This window comes from Ictalurus punctatus, chromosome 11, assembly GCF_001660625.3.
Source record: "Ictalurus punctatus breed USDA103 chromosome 11, Coco_2.0, whole genome shotgun sequence".
Classification (NCBI taxonomy): domain Eukaryota; kingdom Metazoa; phylum Chordata; class Actinopteri; order Siluriformes; family Ictaluridae; genus Ictalurus; species Ictalurus punctatus.
Genome location: NC_030426.2, coordinates 24,353,183 through 24,372,075, shown reverse-complemented (window position 1 = coordinate 24,372,075; position 18,893 = coordinate 24,353,183). Strand labels below are relative to the sequence as shown.

The 18,893-nt window shown below is 39.8% G+C and overlaps 1 protein-coding gene and 1 long non-coding RNA gene across 4 annotated transcripts in view; one reads left to right on the top strand and one right to left on the bottom strand.

Annotated features, from left to right (window-relative positions):
• The first annotated feature begins 301 nt into the window (after positions 1–301).
• Positions 302–18,893, top strand: part of sema5bb (sema domain, seven thrombospondin repeats (type 1 and type 1-like), transmembrane domain (TM) and short cytoplasmic domain, (semaphorin) 5Bb) — a 72,310-nt gene continuing 53,718 nt past the window's right edge. The window contains exons 1-2 of one of the 3 annotated variants that reach the window (XM_017479321.3): positions 302–399; positions 18,171–18,229. The gene's annotated coding sequence lies outside the window, so the exon portion shown is untranslated. Of the gene's footprint in view, positions 400–18,157; positions 18,230–18,893 lie in introns of those variants that run through there. The other 2 variants (XM_017479322.3, XM_053683560.1) reach the window with 2 other exon arrangements.
• On the bottom strand, positions 14,231–18,268 carry LOC108271677 (uncharacterized). The gene is made up of 2 exons (XR_001813884.3): positions 18,131–18,268; positions 14,231–14,499 (listed from the first exon to the last, which is right to left on the bottom strand). It is a non-coding gene; the product is annotated as an uncharacterized LOC108271677 (long non-coding RNA).

The following is an 18,893-nucleotide window of genomic DNA, read 5'->3' as shown; positions in this document are numbered from 1 at the left end:
GTTATTACTCAACAAAACCTCCATAAAAAACTCTTGTCTAGTGTATTGCAGGAAGGGACTAATACTGGACAAAGGGGTAGACTTGATGTTTATTCCTCGTGTGTGTGTGTGTGTGTGTGTGTGTGTGTGTGTTTTAATTTAAATAAAACCTGAGCGATTAAACTGAAATGAACCTGCATCGACTTTTAAACTGAAAGTCAGGATCTTTTTCTTGATATGAAGCTACAATATTGAGGGTTAAACCAGTATTCCTGGGATTTTTTTGCCCCCCCCTTGTAGCGCGGTTGGTTTGGTCCAGCTCGGAGGCGGGTGCGCGCATTGGCGTCGGGAGCGCGCGGAGTTCGCATGACTGTGATGTGTGCAGAGACTGAGTCGAACCCAGGAGCAGCTCATCTACAGGTAATGAATATATTTTATATGATTCTTCTCATTCTTACAGGCGAGGGCGCACTTTCTCTGGGTTAAAGAGTTCATTATAAAGCTTTACCAACTTTTTAAAGGCATTAATCAGTTTATAGACCACACGTGACCTAAAGGAAGTTTTTTTTTTGTGCATAAATGTTTGCTCATGTATGATCTAGAATGTTGTTTGTGCTTGGATTAAAGTGCTTATTTGTATTGCAAACACTCCTGAGTGTAGAGCATGCAGCATGTACTTTATAACACGTGTATTACTGTAATGTTATACACACATCCCGTCCACTATATTAGGAACACCTGTACATTCATACCATTATCCAATCGGCCAATCAGGTGGCAGCAATCAGATACAGGCCAACAGCTTCAGTTAGTGTTCACATCAACCATCAGAATGAGGGGGAAAAATAGATCAGTGGTGATTTTGACCGTGGATTTGTTCCTGGTTTCTGGATCACATGACGCACAAAACAAAACACATATGAAGTTGTGTGCGTGGAAATGTCTTGTTGATGTGAGAGGTCAAAGGTGAAGGCTGTGGCATAAGCTACAGGAAGGCTACGGTGACTCAAATAAGCACTCTTTACAACCGTGGTGAGCGGAAACGCATCTCACAACACACAACACTTCAAACCTTGTGAAGAAGTCCACATCAGGTTCCACTTGTCTCAGTCGAGAGTATGAATCTGAGGCTACAGTGGGCACAGGTTCACCGAATCTGGACAGTTGAAGATGGGAAAAAGATCAGGTGATGTTTTTACAATCTTCAGTGGTCCAGTTTCAGTATCTGCAAACACCTACAGGGTGTCCCAAAGATCTCCATACACAGGGGGCACAGGGGACTATGTTTGCCAGCACCACGTCGGTTGTGCCTTTGAAAATCAGTGGACGTTCGTGGACTTCCACTTCATCTCGGTTAGTCCACAACACTTCTAGTCTTTTTGAATTTGTTAAAAAGTTTGGCAACAGCGTCGTGTGTGATGTGCTCGCCAAGTTTCCTGTTAAAGTCCATCACAAATTTGTGACAGCTTCCCAATCCAGCCATGAGAATTATTACAATTCTATCTGAAAAAAAAACCATGTATAATATAAGCTCAGAATGAAAAATTTTGGAAGCCATTTTGATTAAAAAAAAAAAGTGTTAATTTCCCCTGTGTATGGAGACGTATGGGAGACCCTGTATATTAAATACTCTATATTAGATCCTGTAAGGTCTTGTGACGGACTGGCATCCCATCCGGGGTGAATTCAACTGACTTGCACACAGTGTTAAGGGGACTGGATCCAGATTCATCTGTTACCCTGACCATGATAAAGCGCTAAATATGTTCCCAAGTGTTCCCTAAAGATCTGGATACAAGATTATCATTGGCCAAACCAAAGCAAAATGAAGAGACAGACTTATGGAGGAAAACCTGTGTGAGTTTCCCACTACTCTGCATGTTTCTAGGTTTGTAGAGTCGGTATAAAGGACTCTGGAGTTATACTGAGATTATATTATATTAGATTACTGGAAGGTGTTCAGACGCAGTCGATCACACAAACCTGTCTCAAGTAGAGCTTTAGATTGGACATTAAGGCAGTGATGTACAATGAACTACGGAGATTTAATGTTCACTTCCATTTATGACCGCTAGGTGGCAGCAGTGAGTCTTTGTGGCAGTACAACAGCATTGTGGCACTGACTTTTAAACGTGTTTTTTTATGTAAATTGTTGGCATTTTATTTATTTATTATATATTTATTTCTTTTTATTTCTTAATATGGGAGAGAAACTTGGATTTAAATAAAATTTATTTAAATACTGCAATTCGGTTCGCATCAAAAACTTACCATAAATGTAATTATTATAAATTATATTATTATTATTATTATTATTATTATTATTATTATTATTATTTCTGCACTTGGTGAAAGTAATGGAAGGATGTGTTGGAGCAAAGAAAGCAATATTACATGACACTTTAATGAAAGGAAGAAAGATAGAAAAATCACATTTAAGCCTTAATTTTATTTGACTTTTCATGTTAAAATATTTAAAAAAAAACTTCAAAGGCTTAATATTGAAATTATTCATATTTAATACTCAGGATTAAAATATTAAAGGATCAAAACGAAAGAACGAAGGGAGGCAGTATCAAACGAAAAAAGAAAAGACGATGAAAAATTATAGAGTAGAAAATAGAAGGAATATGATAAAGATGTGGAAAGGGAAGAGAGAGAGAGGGAAGCGATGAAAGGAGAAAGTGAGAGAAACCATATGAAGAGTGGAAAAATTACAGTGGAATGGAAGAAAAAAAAAGATAAAGGAAGGGAATAGAGAGAGCGAAAGAGAGTTAAAGAGACAAAGAAAAAGAAGTACAAGTTTAAAAAAGCAGTACAGAGTATTTATTTTTTTAAAGGAGATAATGATATTAATGGTCTTGGTCTGCACTTATATAGCGCTTTTTTAACCTTAGCGGTTCCAAAGCACTTTACACTGGTTCTTATTCACACACACACTAATAGTAGCAGAGCTGCCTTGCAAGGTGCTAGCTTGCCATCAGGAGCAACTTGGGGTTCAGTGTCTTGCTCAAGGACACTTTGAAGTCACATGGAGTCATGTGGGCCGGGGCTCGAACCTCCAATCCTACGATGAGTGGACAACCCGCTCTACCACCTGATCCACAGCCGCCCCAATATTAATGATGTAGGTCTTTCTGTTTGATCCGTTTGGGTGTATCTGAACACATGAAGTTGACACACAGCTGTTATACAGTGTGTATGTATGTTGCGTGAGTGGAAGTCAGAGCAGAGTGACGGTGCTGATGGGAACAGATGCTCCACTGTTCACTCTGTGTATAGCACATATAGCTCATTATGCAGCTAAACATTCACGCTGACTTCACCTCAGAATTTATAGGTCTTATAGAAATGCTGAACATTTTTATAAAAACTAGGTCATTACAGAGCAAAAGTGGGCGTGTGTTAATTGACAGATGAGAGTTTAGCAGGTTTGCAGGATTGATCCTGAGCTCGTTACACCGTCACATGTACCTGCTCTCCAACGGATTCCCCGCTTTCCTTCCATCATTAGTGAAGGACCGGCTGCTCTAAATTGCCCCTAGATGTGAATATGTGTATGTAGAGGGCAGTGGTGGCTTGGCGGTTAATGCTCTGGGTTACTGACTGGAAGGTCGGGGCCCGGCGCTGCCAAGCTGCCACTGTTGGGCCCTTGAGCAAGGCCCTTAACCCTCTCTGCTCCGGTCCCCGCTATTACAGCGCCTGGCTGTATTTGTGTATGTGAGTATGACAGGCTCTGGAGCCACCGCGACCCTGACCCGGACAAAGCCCTTACTGAATATAAATGAAAATAATCCATTAGAGTGTGTGTGTGTGTGTGTGTGTGTTTGAGCAAGTGGTAAATATTGACGCATGAGAGTTTGAGCTGGAAGTCAGGGGACGTGGGGAGTTAGTGGGAAATGATAGTTTATGTGTTCACATGACTCACTGGACACGATTAGGAAAAGGCGATTTAGAGTAGAGTAAGTTTATAAATAATTCCTGATGCTTCCGCCAATAAATCCTTTAAAGAACGTCATTAATGCCTGTTATTTGAGAAGCTAAAAAACAAAAAGTACATCTGAGGAGAAAGAACGAAGATTCCATTTGTAGTGGAAAAGCTTAACACATCATAAAGCGTTTTAAAAGGGAAGAGACAGAAAGAGAAGAAAAAGAGAAAAGGAGAAGAAAAGACAAGAGGAAAGGAAGCGAAGAGAAGAAACTGGAAGAGGAGAGCAGAAAAATAATGGGAAAAAGAAGAAAAGAAGTGGGAGGAGAAGAGAAGAAAAAGGAAGAGAAGCTAAGAGAAAAGAAGAAGAAAAGACGGAAGAGAAACGCAGAAAAGGGATAAGAATAGAGGAGAAGAGGAGAAACTGGAAGAGAAGAGCAGAAAAAGGATGAGATGAAAAGAGAGAAGAAGAGAGAGGAAAAGAAGAGAGGAGAAGAAGAGAGGAAAAGAAGAGAGAGGAGAAGAAGAGAGGAAAAGAAGAGAGAGGAGAAGAGAAGAAACTGGAAGAGAAAAGCAGAAAAAGGAACGACATGAAAAGAGAGGAGAAGAAGAGAGAGGAAAAGAGAAGAAACTGGAAGAGAAGAGCAGAAAAAGGACGAGATGAAAAGAGAGGAGAAGAGCAGTCAGTGTGAGCACGCTGGACATTTCTGTACCTCACACACACGGGATGGATTTTTAAAAAAAATCAGTGATTCAGCTCTGAATAGATGCAGAAAATGTCCGTTTTTATTGCTAAATGCTGATGCACTCAGTTACACACACACACACACACACACACACACACACACACACACACACACACACACCTCCCTTGTGCAGGATGTAATAGTATTTAATCCTCTATACATTAGCACATGCTAATCTTTATAGAATGCTAGCCAGAAGTCACGTCACGCTTCACACTTATCCAATTGTCGTAGCCTAATATTGCCCCGAGTGCACAATTCACCTCATGGGGTCATGAATATTCACCCAGCGAAAGTCTCTCCCATTTCAGTGTGTTGCTGGCACGGCTTTTCATGTGCTAATCAGACGCTACAGAGCTTGTTCATAACTGGAGGTGGTGCAGTTATAATAAACTCAGTGTTAAACATGGGATTAGTTATAAAAAAAAAAAAAGAACACAATGAGGCGCTGCTTTCTCTGATAAAAAAGTTGCAAAGTGATTTAGTAAGAACAGCGGGTGGAGATTAATATTGGAGGCTTTGTTTGGCTTTGATTAGCTGCTGAGTCGGCAAAACTGTTAGTGTTTAGTACAGTGGTGCTTGAAAGTGGGTGAGCCCTTTGGAATTGTCAATATTTCTGCATAAATATGACTTAAAACATCAACAAACTTTCACACAAGTCCGACAAGTAGATAACGAGAACCCAATTAAATAAAAGAGATGAAAATGTTATACTTGGTTATTTATTCATTGAGGAAAATGATCCAATATTACATATCTGTAAGTTGCAAAAGTATGTGAACGTCTAGGATTAGCAGTTTAATTTGAAGGTGATATCAGAGTCAGGTGTTTTCAATCAATGGGGTGACGATCAGGTGTGTGTGAGTGAGAGCCCTGTTTTATTTAAAGAACGCGGATCTATCTGAGTCTGATCTTCACAGCACGTGTTCGTGGAAGTGTATCATGGCATGAACAGAGGAGATTTCTGAGGACCTCGGAAAAAGAGTTGTTGATGTTCATCGGGTTGGAAAAGGTCACAAAACCATCTCTAAAGAGTTTGGACTCCACCGATCCACATTCAGACAGATTGTATAGAAATGGAGGAAATTCAAGACTGTTGTTCACTCCCCAGGAGTGGAGACCAACAAAGATCACTCCAAGAGCAAGACGTTTAATAGTCTGCGAGGTCACAAAGGAACCCAAAGTAACTTCTAAGCAATTAGAAGTTCTAGTAGAAGTCCTCTCTCACATTGGCTAATATTAATGTTCATGAGTCCACCATCAGGAAAACACTGAACAACAATGGTGTGCATGGCAGGGTTGCAAGGAGAAATCCACTGCTCTCCAAAAAGAACATTGCTGCCCGTCTGTAGTTTGCTAAAGATCACGTAGAAAAGCCAGAAGGCTGTTGGAAAAATGTTTTGTGGATAGAGGAGACAAAAATATCATTTTTTGGTTTAAATAAGAAGTTTTATGTTTGGAGAAAGGAAAACACTGCATTCCAGCATAAGAACCTTATCCCATCTGTGAAACATGCTGGTGGTAGTATCATGGTTTGGACCTGTTTGGATGCATCTGGACCAGAACGACTTTCCATTATTGATAGAACAATGAATTCTGAATTATACCAGCGAACTCTAAAGGAAAACATCAGGACTGTCTGTGATCTGAATCTCAAGAGAAAGTGGGAAATGCAGCAAGACAACGACTCTAAGCACACACGTCGTTCTGCACAGCCAGTGTGTTTTTGCCTTGCACCTCTAAGGTTGAGGGTTCGATTCCCGCCTCTGCCCTGTGTCCGCTGAGCTTGCATGTAGTGTTATTTGCTTCAGGGGTTTCCTCCGGGTACTCTGGTTTCCTCCCCCTGTCTAATGAGATGCGCTGTACACGGAATGCCATTTCCAAATTGTCCGTAGTGTGAATGTGTCTGAGATTGTGCCCTGTGATGGATTGGCATCCCATCCAGGGTGTACCCCTGCCTTGTGCCCAGAACTTCCTGGGTATACCATTGGCTCCAGGCTCCCTGCGACCCTGTGTAGGACAAGCAGTACGGAAAATAGATGGATGGACGGATGGAAGTTTTGAGGGCGGAGCTTTGTGGAAATCCATTAAACTTTTTTTTAACTCCACCCATTTAACAGTTAGAGACTTTTTATTATTTTTAACAAATCTTACCTAGTGCACCTTTAAACAAGAAATAATTTAAATAAAATATAATACAATAAGAAACTGCTAAAATGTACACTGAGAACAACGCTGTCACGTATTCCCCACTTAAATATTTCCTATTTGTTTTCATTTCTGTCCTGTGTCTTCTCATTGGTTAACTCCCCTAATGTGTGCACCTGTCCTGAGTTCACTCCTTGATCAGTTTGGTTATTTATATACCTTGTGTTTTCAGTTCCTCCTCGCGAAGTCTTATTGTGCTGTTTTTCTTATGTGTTGAGCCTTGTTTCCGGTTCTCACCTTTAGTTTGTGTGTTGATTACGGATTAATCTGCTCTGTTGCTGTCGGCTTTTGTTCCGACCCCCTCTATGAACTCTGAGAATGATTTTCGGATTAGCTGTAATAAACACCATGCTGATACTTGACAAACCGTACATTACACGGTGACAGGATCAGCAGGTCACCACTGGGGAAAAAACCCCCCAAAAAGTTATACAGTATGAGTAAAATCTCCGTCTGGCTTCTTAATTTCTAGCTTTACCTCGGGTTTAAACATGTTTCACACGCTGCAATTGTTGAAACGATGCTCTTTTTATAATATAAATAATACAAAAGTGGAAAAAAGGATCCAGATGAGGTTGGTTTGCTGCTACAGGTGAAAGGTTTAGTTTTAGTTTTACAGTAAAGTTGATGAGAATGCATGTTTTTCTGTCTCATTACAATATAATAACAGCAGTGTCACAGTAGCTCCACGGTACAGTCCTTTACAGACACAGTATACTTAGTCTGCTAACACTGAAATATATTCCCCCAGAATTCCACACAGGCTACTGTATCTAACTATAAAACACAGAATTTCTTTGAAAAGGTGTAAAACTTCTAGTCAGTTCTCAATGCATGCATTACCCCCACACACACCCCACAATGCTGCCTCTTACTGTAACGTCGTACATCATCGCTTAGACGGGAGTGCAAAAGAAACGCACTCTCTTTCCTGGGGAAAAGTGTGTGTGAAGGATTTGAGAGCATGACTAATGTTTTGGTGGTAATGGTGGGTAAGGGACAAATCAATCAAAGATCTATTAGGGACGGCACATTCTGGTACGTTTAAACCTCTCTGGGTGCCGGCCATGTATATTCATCATTAATCAGTTCCATAGCCAAGCTGTGTTTACAGATCATTAATTCACTATCCACTGGAAAGCACCTTTAAACCATCATCGTCATCATCATCATCATCATCATCATCCACTCACGGCTGAATTCTGCACTGGCTGGCTGCGTAGACTGTTAACCTATTTTGCTGTATTTAGTTTTTAAAGGTACAGGGTTATAGAAATGTAGAGGTCTCAATACTGTACAAGAAATTCTGCTTCACTTTACAGTAATAAAATAAATCATATTCATGGTTTTCTAATTTTTTTACAGGGTGCAGCAATAGTTTCTCTCAGCAGCAAGGGACAAAGTAACAGCACGACAAGCGACATTTAAATAAGGATTTTCACGATTTTGTACACATTAGTTATGCAGAAAAGAGACTACACTCAAACGATTGTCTGGAATGATTGTTCAGACTAATACTATGGCGCATGTGGTCTATGAAGCATGCAAAGTAAATCAAAGAACCAATTTTTACACTGACTAATGCACCATTTCTCATCTGAACCAATACAAATGACTGCATGACTACAATAATAATAATAAACGAATATATAAGTATTAATGCATTATTTTTAGGGATGCACAAAAAGCACAGAATTAAACTACATTCCTAAATGAATAATATTTATTGTGTGTGTGTGTGTGTGTGTGTGTGTGTGTGTGTGTGTTCTTTTCAGTCTTATATAATTGGACAAACAGTTGTGTAAAGTTTTAGTCTGAAGATTGTATTTGTAACACTCAGTTTGTGGATTTTATTTTAAATAAACGAAAAAATGGTACTGAAAGTTTGCCCCCCCCGATTAATTGGAATAATAATAATAATAATAATAATAATAATAATAATAATAATAATAATAATCGATTATGATAACCGATTAATCGATTCTGAAAATAATCGTTACTTTCAACCTTATTTTCCTTTTTTAATTTGGACGATTCTGGATGCTGTGTAGCTACATAAATGTAGAACTACACAGCTTCTGGAAGTATTTCAAACCTTTTAAAAATTCGGGAACAAAGAGCTTTGGAGTTTGCAATCCTAGTATATTTACACCAGACGTTTCCTTCCAGAACTGTGTTAGCAATGAAAACAGTTATGGTGAACCAGAGAACCTTTGAACAGCCACTCATATCTAATTTGCCACCGTAAACTAATAGGGCAGAAAAAAAGATACTAAATCTAGTGTAATGTTTATTGCTATGGATCAACGCTCCATAGCTCCACTCAGCTGTAGCAAACCACGGCTTTCGTTTTTCTCCAACACACCTTGGAGCCGAAGTACTGCAATATCCCAGCCTGGCATTTCCCTTCTTTCTAACTTCACTGATCACTTTACGGTCAGTAGCACACTAGCACCTCTGTGTACATGTGTGTGTGGTGTGTGAGACCCATTTAGGGTCTGTGGTCAGGAAGCGGAGAAGCTTATTCACGTTTATGGTGTTTTGATTTCGGAAAAGGTCAAATGTGTGTAGAGGCGAGTGGGACAGAAAGCCACGATTGACTTCTCCATAACATTAACTGTATATCGGAGGCCACGCCCACATCACTGTGACTGACAGGCTTTAAAGCCACGCCTCCTTCACAGAGTCCATCTGTGTAGCTGTTATAGTAACAGTGATTAACTGTGTATGAAGAGCTATGGAAAACGTGTGTGTGTGTGTGTGTGTGTGTGTGTGAGAGAGAGAGAGACAGAGAGAGAGGGAGAAAGAGAGAGACAGAGAAAGCCTGATGGTGCTGAGTGTGAGTTAAGCTAAATATTGTTACAGTAAATTGTGAATGTGTGTGTGTGTGTGTGTAGTGAGGGGTGGTGTGTGAGGAACAGAGTGAGTATTGAGTGAAGGGGAAATCCTGCACTGTTTATGAATAAACACATGAACATGTATTTCCATTGCATGTGTTGAAGCTGTGTGTGTGTATGTGTGTGTGTGTGTGTGTGTGTGTGTGTGTGTGTGTGGGTGTCTTTTCATGTTATGGCATAGCGGCACATCTATGCCTATTGTAGCACATGTTAATTTGCGCTTCCTCTCTTCTTCTGTGTATAAGTGGCTTTCAGTAGACTCAGGTTTGGCTCCTGCTCGGTTGGGATGAAAACCTACACCCACACCGGTTCTTTCCGAATAAGATTGGACACCCCTGATGTAGACTGTATCTCTTACCTAGAACGGTGTATGTAGAATACCTTTAAATGGTAAATAGATTCCAACCTTAATGCTTTACTGCATGCGGTTGCCATATGGCAACAATGAATTATCTCTAATTTTTTGATAAGCTATAATGCAAAATTACTATTTTCCTATTGTATATAACTGGAAAAATGGGGCTTTAACTTTTGACATAACAAAAAATGGCATGTCACATGACCAGGAAGTGCTGTTTGAACGTGCTTTTAAAATTTTTATACATTTTTCAATATGTAGGCAAAACTACTTAATGGGAAAAAGTTGAAACACTAACATTTCTTTTTTTTGTCATTCCAACAAGTTTAGATTTTACAAGTATTCTGTTAAATTGTAAAATTGTTGCCATATGGCAACGACATTGCATTCATGAATTGAAGCACAAAAAACCCACCAGGCTTCTCTAACAGTATATATATATTTTTTTGCATTCAAAGTAAGAAAAACTGTTGTCATTTCAGACATTTTGCAATCGCACCTTATTTTCTAAATGTTATGCTTTATGAGAAAGAATGAAATATGACACTTTCCACCTTTGCACATTGCTGCCATACGGCAACATTTTACCAACAATTTTTAAAATATATTTTTATCGCTTGAACTAATTCAAGCGATAAAAATTCATAAAAAACATTTGTCGGTGTAAATGTAATGATTCATGCAGTAGAGGGTTAAATGATTCCGAAACGTACACACTATCCACATTTCCATGTGATAGATATACATATTCACATATTAAAGCGAAAAATAAAAACAACAAGACTAACACACCCCCAGCATCCTGGAAACATACACTTTAATACCCTTTTTTTTCTGAGAGTGTACTTTAGTGTGGTTGGTTTCCTCATTGTTTCTCCCTTTTGTGAACTCTTGTGAGCAATAAGAAAAGACAACAAGAACGTACACAAAACGCATTGTAATACCCTCGAGGAGTGGCGTGGCTGTAAGTCACGACGAAAGCCGACAATGAAGAACAACATGTGATTAACAATAAATAATATAAAATAAGTGCCATAAAAAAAGGAAACACTCAAAACTTTTATACGTACTCATATCAAACTATTTTGCAAGAACGTACAGTGTCACGTGCATGTAAATCTCAGGGCACTTATATAATCTCTCATTTGCTATAAAGTTACACACACCATCCTTCACCCTCGCCACCCACGTGCCTCTGAGATTCTGCGTCTGAAGCGTACACGTCGACCGCTCCTGAGGAAGATGAATTATGCCGTGACTTAGGGGTGGAAAGGTTAGCGAAATGCCATAACGCCAGGCTGCTCCTGTCCTGCGCTTCACTGCATCCGTGTCGTATTTTAATGATGTGTGTTGAGGGATGTAAGCGCGTAATTGCCATCATGTTTATGCTGCCTGCTGGGTCAGCCTGGCCATCTCGCTCGTGTTTTTTTCCTGTCAGACATTTTCAGATGAAGACTGGCATCTCATTCTGTTGCTCGGACACGGACTAAGTGCCACCGGGACATCGCTTTTAGCAAAACTGGAACATTGATTTCTCATTGAGATTCAATTTATTACGGATGCAGTATCTGCAATATTTTTTACTTTGAATGACAGAATAGTTTGTGTCTCAGACACACACGGTTACTTATTACTTATGCCTGCTAAAACTCTTCAATAAAAGTGAACTTTATCTTTACTTTGCTTTACTGTGTACATCTTGGCCACATTTTGTGCCTCTTTAAGACTTTTAGTATTTAGTTGTTTTGTTTTTCCCCCTTCTTTTTGTAGATCAAGTTAAAAAAAAGGGAGCTAGCTAGCTAGCTACTCGCTAGGATACCAGGTTTACTAGCTAGACTGTTAGCTTCCAGTGTTTGTGACAGAAAAAGTCTGAAGAGAAGAAATGTAGAAAAATGCTAACTCAATGTGCTTTGTCATTGTGTGGGTTTGTTCTGTTTTTTTGTGTTAAGTAAAAATGCTGGCAGCGAACTAGCTAGTCTGTAGGATACGAAATGTTCATTCACATTGCTAGCTAGATACACATTCATTTACTAGCTAGCTAGCCTTTAAGTCTTTTATATGTTCAGTGATACTGGAAACACAGCATACCAAAGAAGACTGTCAACAGTTTCCTGAATCTAGTTGGTTAAATACTATGCTAAAGTTAAACATGGCTAAAATAACAAGGTGAGTTTACTTCAACTGCTAACTGAACTTCTACCTTATTGAGAAACATCAACATTACATCACAACTGTCAAAAAAAAAGACTTCCAAAGTATTGAAAGCTACAATCTTACAGGATGTGGAGCATCTGATATATTTTGTATACTTTTCTGGAAACGACCTTCAGAATGTTGAAGGTTGCTACCCGATTGGCTCCTCAGGTCTTCTGTGTACACTCACTTCTGTGTGCTGGTTTCAAGCAGGACATTTTTGAACAAGGCAACACAGTGAGCCTTTCCGAGCAAGATGTACCGTAGACACCGGATTAAACAAACCTTGACAGAATTTCATCCTTCAAAGTTATTCAAGAGTTGTGTTTTGAGCACTTAGTGGTGAGAGAACAAATTATTTTTCACGTCAACAAGAAGAGGTCTAAGGTTGATCATCTGCTACGTCTGTTAAGTTGCCTCTTCCTGTCAAAGTAGGTGGCTCTTGGCCATGTTTATTGCTGAAACATACCAGCAAATATATAGTACCGGACTCTCTGGAGTTCTGGAAACACTATTACACCATATTTGGCCATTTGGTTAAACGCTGAATCTGGACTTCTCACTACTTAGCAAGCTAAAACATTTTCAATGTCTTTGAAAACATTTAGAAGAAGTCTTTATTGGTCACATATACATTACAGCACAGTGAAATTTTTTGCTTCACATATCCCAGCTTGTTAGGAAATTGGGGACAGAACGCAGGGTCAGCCATGATACAGCACCCCTGGAGCAGAGAGGGTTAAGGTTCTTGCTCTAGGGCCCAACAGTGGCAGCTTGGCAGTGCTCTGGCTTGAACCCTGACCTTCTGATCAGTAACCCAGAGCCACCACTGCCCATGTGTCTAACATCAGGTGCAGAGCATACTGAAAAAAGGGGAGGGGTTACAGAATCCTTAATTAGGATGCCCCCTCGAGAAATGTTCCGAAACCGTCTGATGAGTCTGGGTATGTGCCAAAAATGTTTTGCAAATCAAACTAAGCCCTTGGCATAATTGTGGCAGCTCATTATAAGCGGTATTGTTGTGGCGCCACTAGCAATCTGTTTATGCTAATCAATGTAAAACAATATTACCACTAAAATTAGAGCCACACATGCTACACTGTGGAAATGCTCCTATTAGCTGTGTATTGTAGTGGCACATTGAGATTTCGGTCCAGATTGCCTGACACTGTCAGAACTCTTTGGTCTTTGGTTGTAAAAGGCAGAAAAAATGTTTGCAGCTGTTATTTATTTATTTTATTTTTTTGCACAAAATTATCCATGCATCCACAAACAGGGGAAATTATTAATTGCAACTTAACGGATTGAATCATAAACAGTTTCTGAGTGGTAGGCTCCAACAAACAGTCCTGTCGTACAGCCATTGTGTGTTTCTTCTTCTCACCTCGTACGCTAAGCTAACAGCTTAGCAGATTGTGACTTTTGAATCACTTTCCTGTGTTATACCATGCACTTTTTTATGTTTTACAAAGATTTCTGTGGTGAATTTGGTCTGCGAAATCATCATGGTAAAATCAATAGCATTTAATTTTTTTTTTAATAGCATTTACGTTTATTGTAGCGCTCGACCGATAACGATATCGGTTTTGCCGTTTAATCGGTATCAAATCCACTCCGATAGTTTTTCCTGGATGCGTCCGGTGCAGGAGTGGCTGAGAAGGGTCCGCATACGAGAGCGGCCTCTAGAGGCGAAATAGCTAATTTTGTTGTGTTATTTGAAGTGTTTTTTGATTCACTTTGGATGTCTCCATTTTTTATTTGTTATTTGTTATTTGATAGATAGATAGATAGATAGATAGATAGACAAAAGTCATTCTTATGGTTACATTTACGGACCAAGCTAAAGTAGTGCACCTGACAGGCAGACATAATTTGCTCATATTACTATATTATCTGTGAGGTAGGGATGCAACCAAAGAAATATTTTTATTTATTTATTTTTTACAAAAGATAGAAAGGGGCCGCTTCTTTTGATTACGCATGGACGTAACCAAATTACAGCCAAGCACTGTTATCTTCTGCCTCACCATGCCCTCAGCCTTAGATCAGGATCAATCAGGAAGGAGGCCAATGGAAGACAGTATTCAGTACCACTTCTGGCATCTATGAATGTATGGTTATGCCATATGGCATGTCCAGCGCCCTCCTTCTCGATGGTCCTGGTATTTGTAAGTAATGTCTTCCAGGACACTGTAAGTAAATGCAAAAAGCAACTGGTTATAGCATATATAGATGACATCCTGACAAAATTCGGAATGGAGAGATAATGTGTTTTAAACAGAGACGAATGCAGACATTTTACATCACTTTCATTCATCCTTAGTAACTGCCTGGTCAAGTTTGCAACGGCTTCAACTCGGCTACTAGTTTGTCCATATTTTTGGAAATAGAATCAACAAAATTTCTAAGAAGATGTTGCAGGGAGATCCCAACCAAATATAATAACTGCACAAACGGGATTAACATCAACAGACCTATATAGATACAGATACAGATACAGACATTGCATTGTGTTACACTCCTGCCGTGTATCTTTGTTAGTCAGCTCGCTCTTGAGGCAGGTGCTAACACTGTTTTCAAAAGCCTGGAGAAAAAGTAGATGATGAAACATGAACACAGGAGTTTGTAGGATGATCGTCCCTTGTCTCTGCTCTGTGATACAACCTCCACTTCTCTCATCCTTAGCTCATTTCCAGCTTGAGACCAGACCAATGCTTCTTTCATTTCCTCTCAGCTTTGTCTGAAGGGGAAAGACTTCCTCCGTTCTTTTTTTCCTTCCTTTGCCTCTGGGTTTTTTTGGTTGCCGGTTAATATAAAGTATGATGGTATGAGGAAAATCTGGAATAGTTTTAATGTTTGTTATTAAGATTTGCTATGACGCTCAGTGTCAGGTAGCTACACGGACTACGTGCAATCTGGATTATGTGGTCTAAGTATATATATATATATATATATATATATATATATATATATATATATATATATATATATATATATATATATATATATATAAACATTTTTATAGTTACTGATGTACTTCCCCCTCTCTGTACATCTCATAAATCTGGGGAGGTGTGATGTGTGATGCGAGACACGAGCGTGCTATTGAGACACTGGGTGAGCTGTGCTGAGTGAAGCTCACCTCTGTGTGAATGTTCTACATGCTCACCGGTGTTTTTCGCAGTTCTTAAAACAAACCTGTTTGCTCTGCCAAATATGTTTCTTTCCACGTTTCAGTGCGATTAAATTGCGCTTGTGGAGACGTGTCAGAGCTGCCGTGTGACTCTTACCCAATGAGACCTGTGTTCCTTCGAGGCTCTCTGATTGACAGCTAGCAGTTCTGTTCACCGAGAATAACTGCACAAATATTTCTGTATGTCTCACACACATGCACATGCACATGCACACACACACACGCACAGTCAAAACTGTGACATGTTCCCTTAAATTTAGCCAGAGGTAACATGAAAGGTATTGAAGTTATTGGTTTTATTGATTTAATTTAGTTCATTTCATTTTATTTATGGTATCTATTCATATCTTTATTTTATTTCCACACACGCTTTTTCATACGTGAAAGTCCCCATGAAATCAAGATGGAAGTTTTGTGGCTTTTAGTATGAATATCTTCGCCTCTATAAGCTAGTGTGCTGTAAAACAATGACAAAATTCACATTTAGAAGATATACGCATTCAAAATGTACAGTCTCTCTACCACCGATACGCGTCAACGCTTTTGATGACATCATTCTGCACTTCGGCTTCTCATCAGATCTTCTGTCCAATCAAACGCTCTCTAGACTCTGACGTGTCCCTCCCACAACGTTATAAAAATCGATGGTACTTACTGTTAAGTACGGCTTAGCCTGTTCTGTGAGGTAATCGAAATGCTTTTGGTTATTAGAAAGGGGGAGGAGCCACTCAATATGCCCCGCCCTGACGTTCTGTTTCAGTGGAAATTACGTCAATTCTGCGAATAACGCTGCGCGTTTCAAGGCACTTCACGGGGACTTTAAGATGCATTTTATTTTTTGATTTTGAAAAAGTTAATAGGTAAAACTAATTAAAAATATGTCAGTCATAATAATCATGTCATGATAAATGCAGTTAAATTGAACATAAAAAATAGTTCTCTCATGAATAGACAGTGCATTCGATGCAAGCTTTGACAATTAATTAGGGTTTATACTGTGTGTTTTATGTGCAAATCCTATTATTTTATGCTTTGATGTTATCTTTGCTTTGTGTGTATATTTATATCAACACTAATTTTATTTTGAAAAGGGTGACTGTGTGATCAAATTCATTTTATTACTGAGTTAAATACAAAATACAACTTTTTTTTGTTTTGCATGAGATGCTAGGACGCACAATGGGTGCAGACTGAGGGATTGTCCTGTCACCATACACACACATTCACTTCAGACAGGCAATTTAGTCTAGCCAAGTCACCTCCTGGCAGGATTCTGGAAGGTGGGAGGAAAGCGGAGAACCCGGTGTGTATGTGTGTGTGTGTGTGTGTGTGTGTGTGTGTGTGTGTGTGTTTATTAACACATTATTTTCTTGCATTATAATTGAATTTGTAGTAGCATTTGAAAGTACCTCAAGAAAGAATTTATAAATGAATGAATGACAGGCTTGTGTGTGTGTGTGTGTGTGAGAGAGAGAGAGAGAGAGAGAGAGAGAGAGAGAGAGAGAGAGAGAAACAAGGTCAGCCAAGGATTTCAGTTGTACTTCTAACTAATGAGCAAGCAAAGGTCTCGCTGAGAGCACACGTACACACACACACACACACACACACACACACACACACACACACACACTCTTATTGTGGCTGTTAGCAGTACCCTGAACAATCAGAGGAATTTTAACCCCTTTGATGCCAAAAGTGTCAGTGTTTTAGTTCAATGGTGAAATAGGCGTGGCCTCTGTGCTGGTCATGTCAGTTTAAGAGAAGGAGGTGTGGCCTCTGTGCATGTCATGTCAGTTTAAGAGAAGGAGGCGTGGCCTCTGTGCATGTCATGTCAGTTTAACAGAAGGAGGTGTGGCCTCTGTGCATGTCATGTCAGTTTAATAGAAGGAGGCGTGGCCTCTGTGCATGTCATGTCAGTTTTAGAGAAGGAGGCGTGGCCTCTGTGCATGTCATGTCAGTTTAAGAGAAGAAGGCGTGGCCTCTATGCATGTCATGTCAGTTTAAGAGAAGGAGGTGTGGCCTCTGTGCATGTTATGTCAGTTTAATAGGAGGCGTGGCCTCTGTGCATGTCATGTCAGTTTTAAAGAAGGAGGTGTGGCCTCTATGCATGTCATGTCAGTTTAATAGAAGGAGGCGTGGCCTCTGTGCATGTCATGTCAGTTTAAGAGAAGGAGGCGTGACCTCTGTGCATGTCATGTCAGTTTAAGAGAAGGAGGCGTGACCTCTGTGCATGTCATGTCAGTTTTAGAGAAGGAGGTGTGGCCTCTATGCATGTCATGCCAGTTTAATAGAAGGAGGCGTGACCTCTTTGCTGCTTTAAATTGTTCCATTTATACATATCATATAATCTCAAAAAGAGCATAAATTTTTTGCACATTAAACACACACACATACACACACACACACACACACACACACACACACACACACACACACACACACACTGACCATGTGTGTTTTACCAAAATATGTGTGATTATTAACAAATCTCTCTGGTCCCTTGACCACCCTACACACTAAAAAAGTTAGCATTTTGGCTTTTATGAGACTTACTGCTTCAGTGCACACACACACACACACACACACACACACACACACACACAAACAACAGGCAGAGTGAAATATCACCATCTCTCTCTCTCTTTCTCTCTCTCCCTCTCCCCCACAGAGGTGTTGATGTGTGCTGGACGCTGTCCACTGGAACGAGTCCATGCTGACGCTCGGCTGGTGAGTCCACTGTTTTGTTTTTCCTCACTCATCTGTCCAGTTTTTCCCTCCTTTCCTTCTCTCGTCTGTTTCTTCTGCTTTCAGATTCTCTCCCGCTTTTTTTTTTTTTTTTACCTCTTTGTATCTTTCAGAAGCTTCTTTAGATGCCTTGCTTTCTTCCTCAGTTATATGCCACTCTCTCTCTCTCTCTCTCTCTCTCTCTCTCTCTCTCTCTCTCTCTCTCTCTCTCTCTCTCTCTTTCTCTCTCTCTCTTGCTTTTTTTTCTCTGTGTGTCTCTTCTGTGTTTATGTAGATTGGTCTCCGGCTCATCCCCATTGTGTCTGGTTTTCTTTGTTCTCTCCTCTGTGTGTGTGTGTGTGTGTGTGTGTGTGTGTGTGTGTGTGTGTCCATTTGGATGGTGTGAGTGTGTTTGAACAGACAGAAATACTGTTTAAGAATGAATCAGTGTTGTCCATGTGGTCTCACAGCGTTCCGTCTGTCTCTCTCTCTCTCTCTCTCTCACTGTAAACTATAAATCTGATCATTACTTGATTTGATCAGCTCTCACGTTGCGCACATTACTCCAGCAAAAAGCACACTACAGTGTATACTACAGTAGTAATGTTGAATGTTGTATTAAAGATGCCTAAACTTTTACCTGATACCTGAGTTATTCATGCAAGTG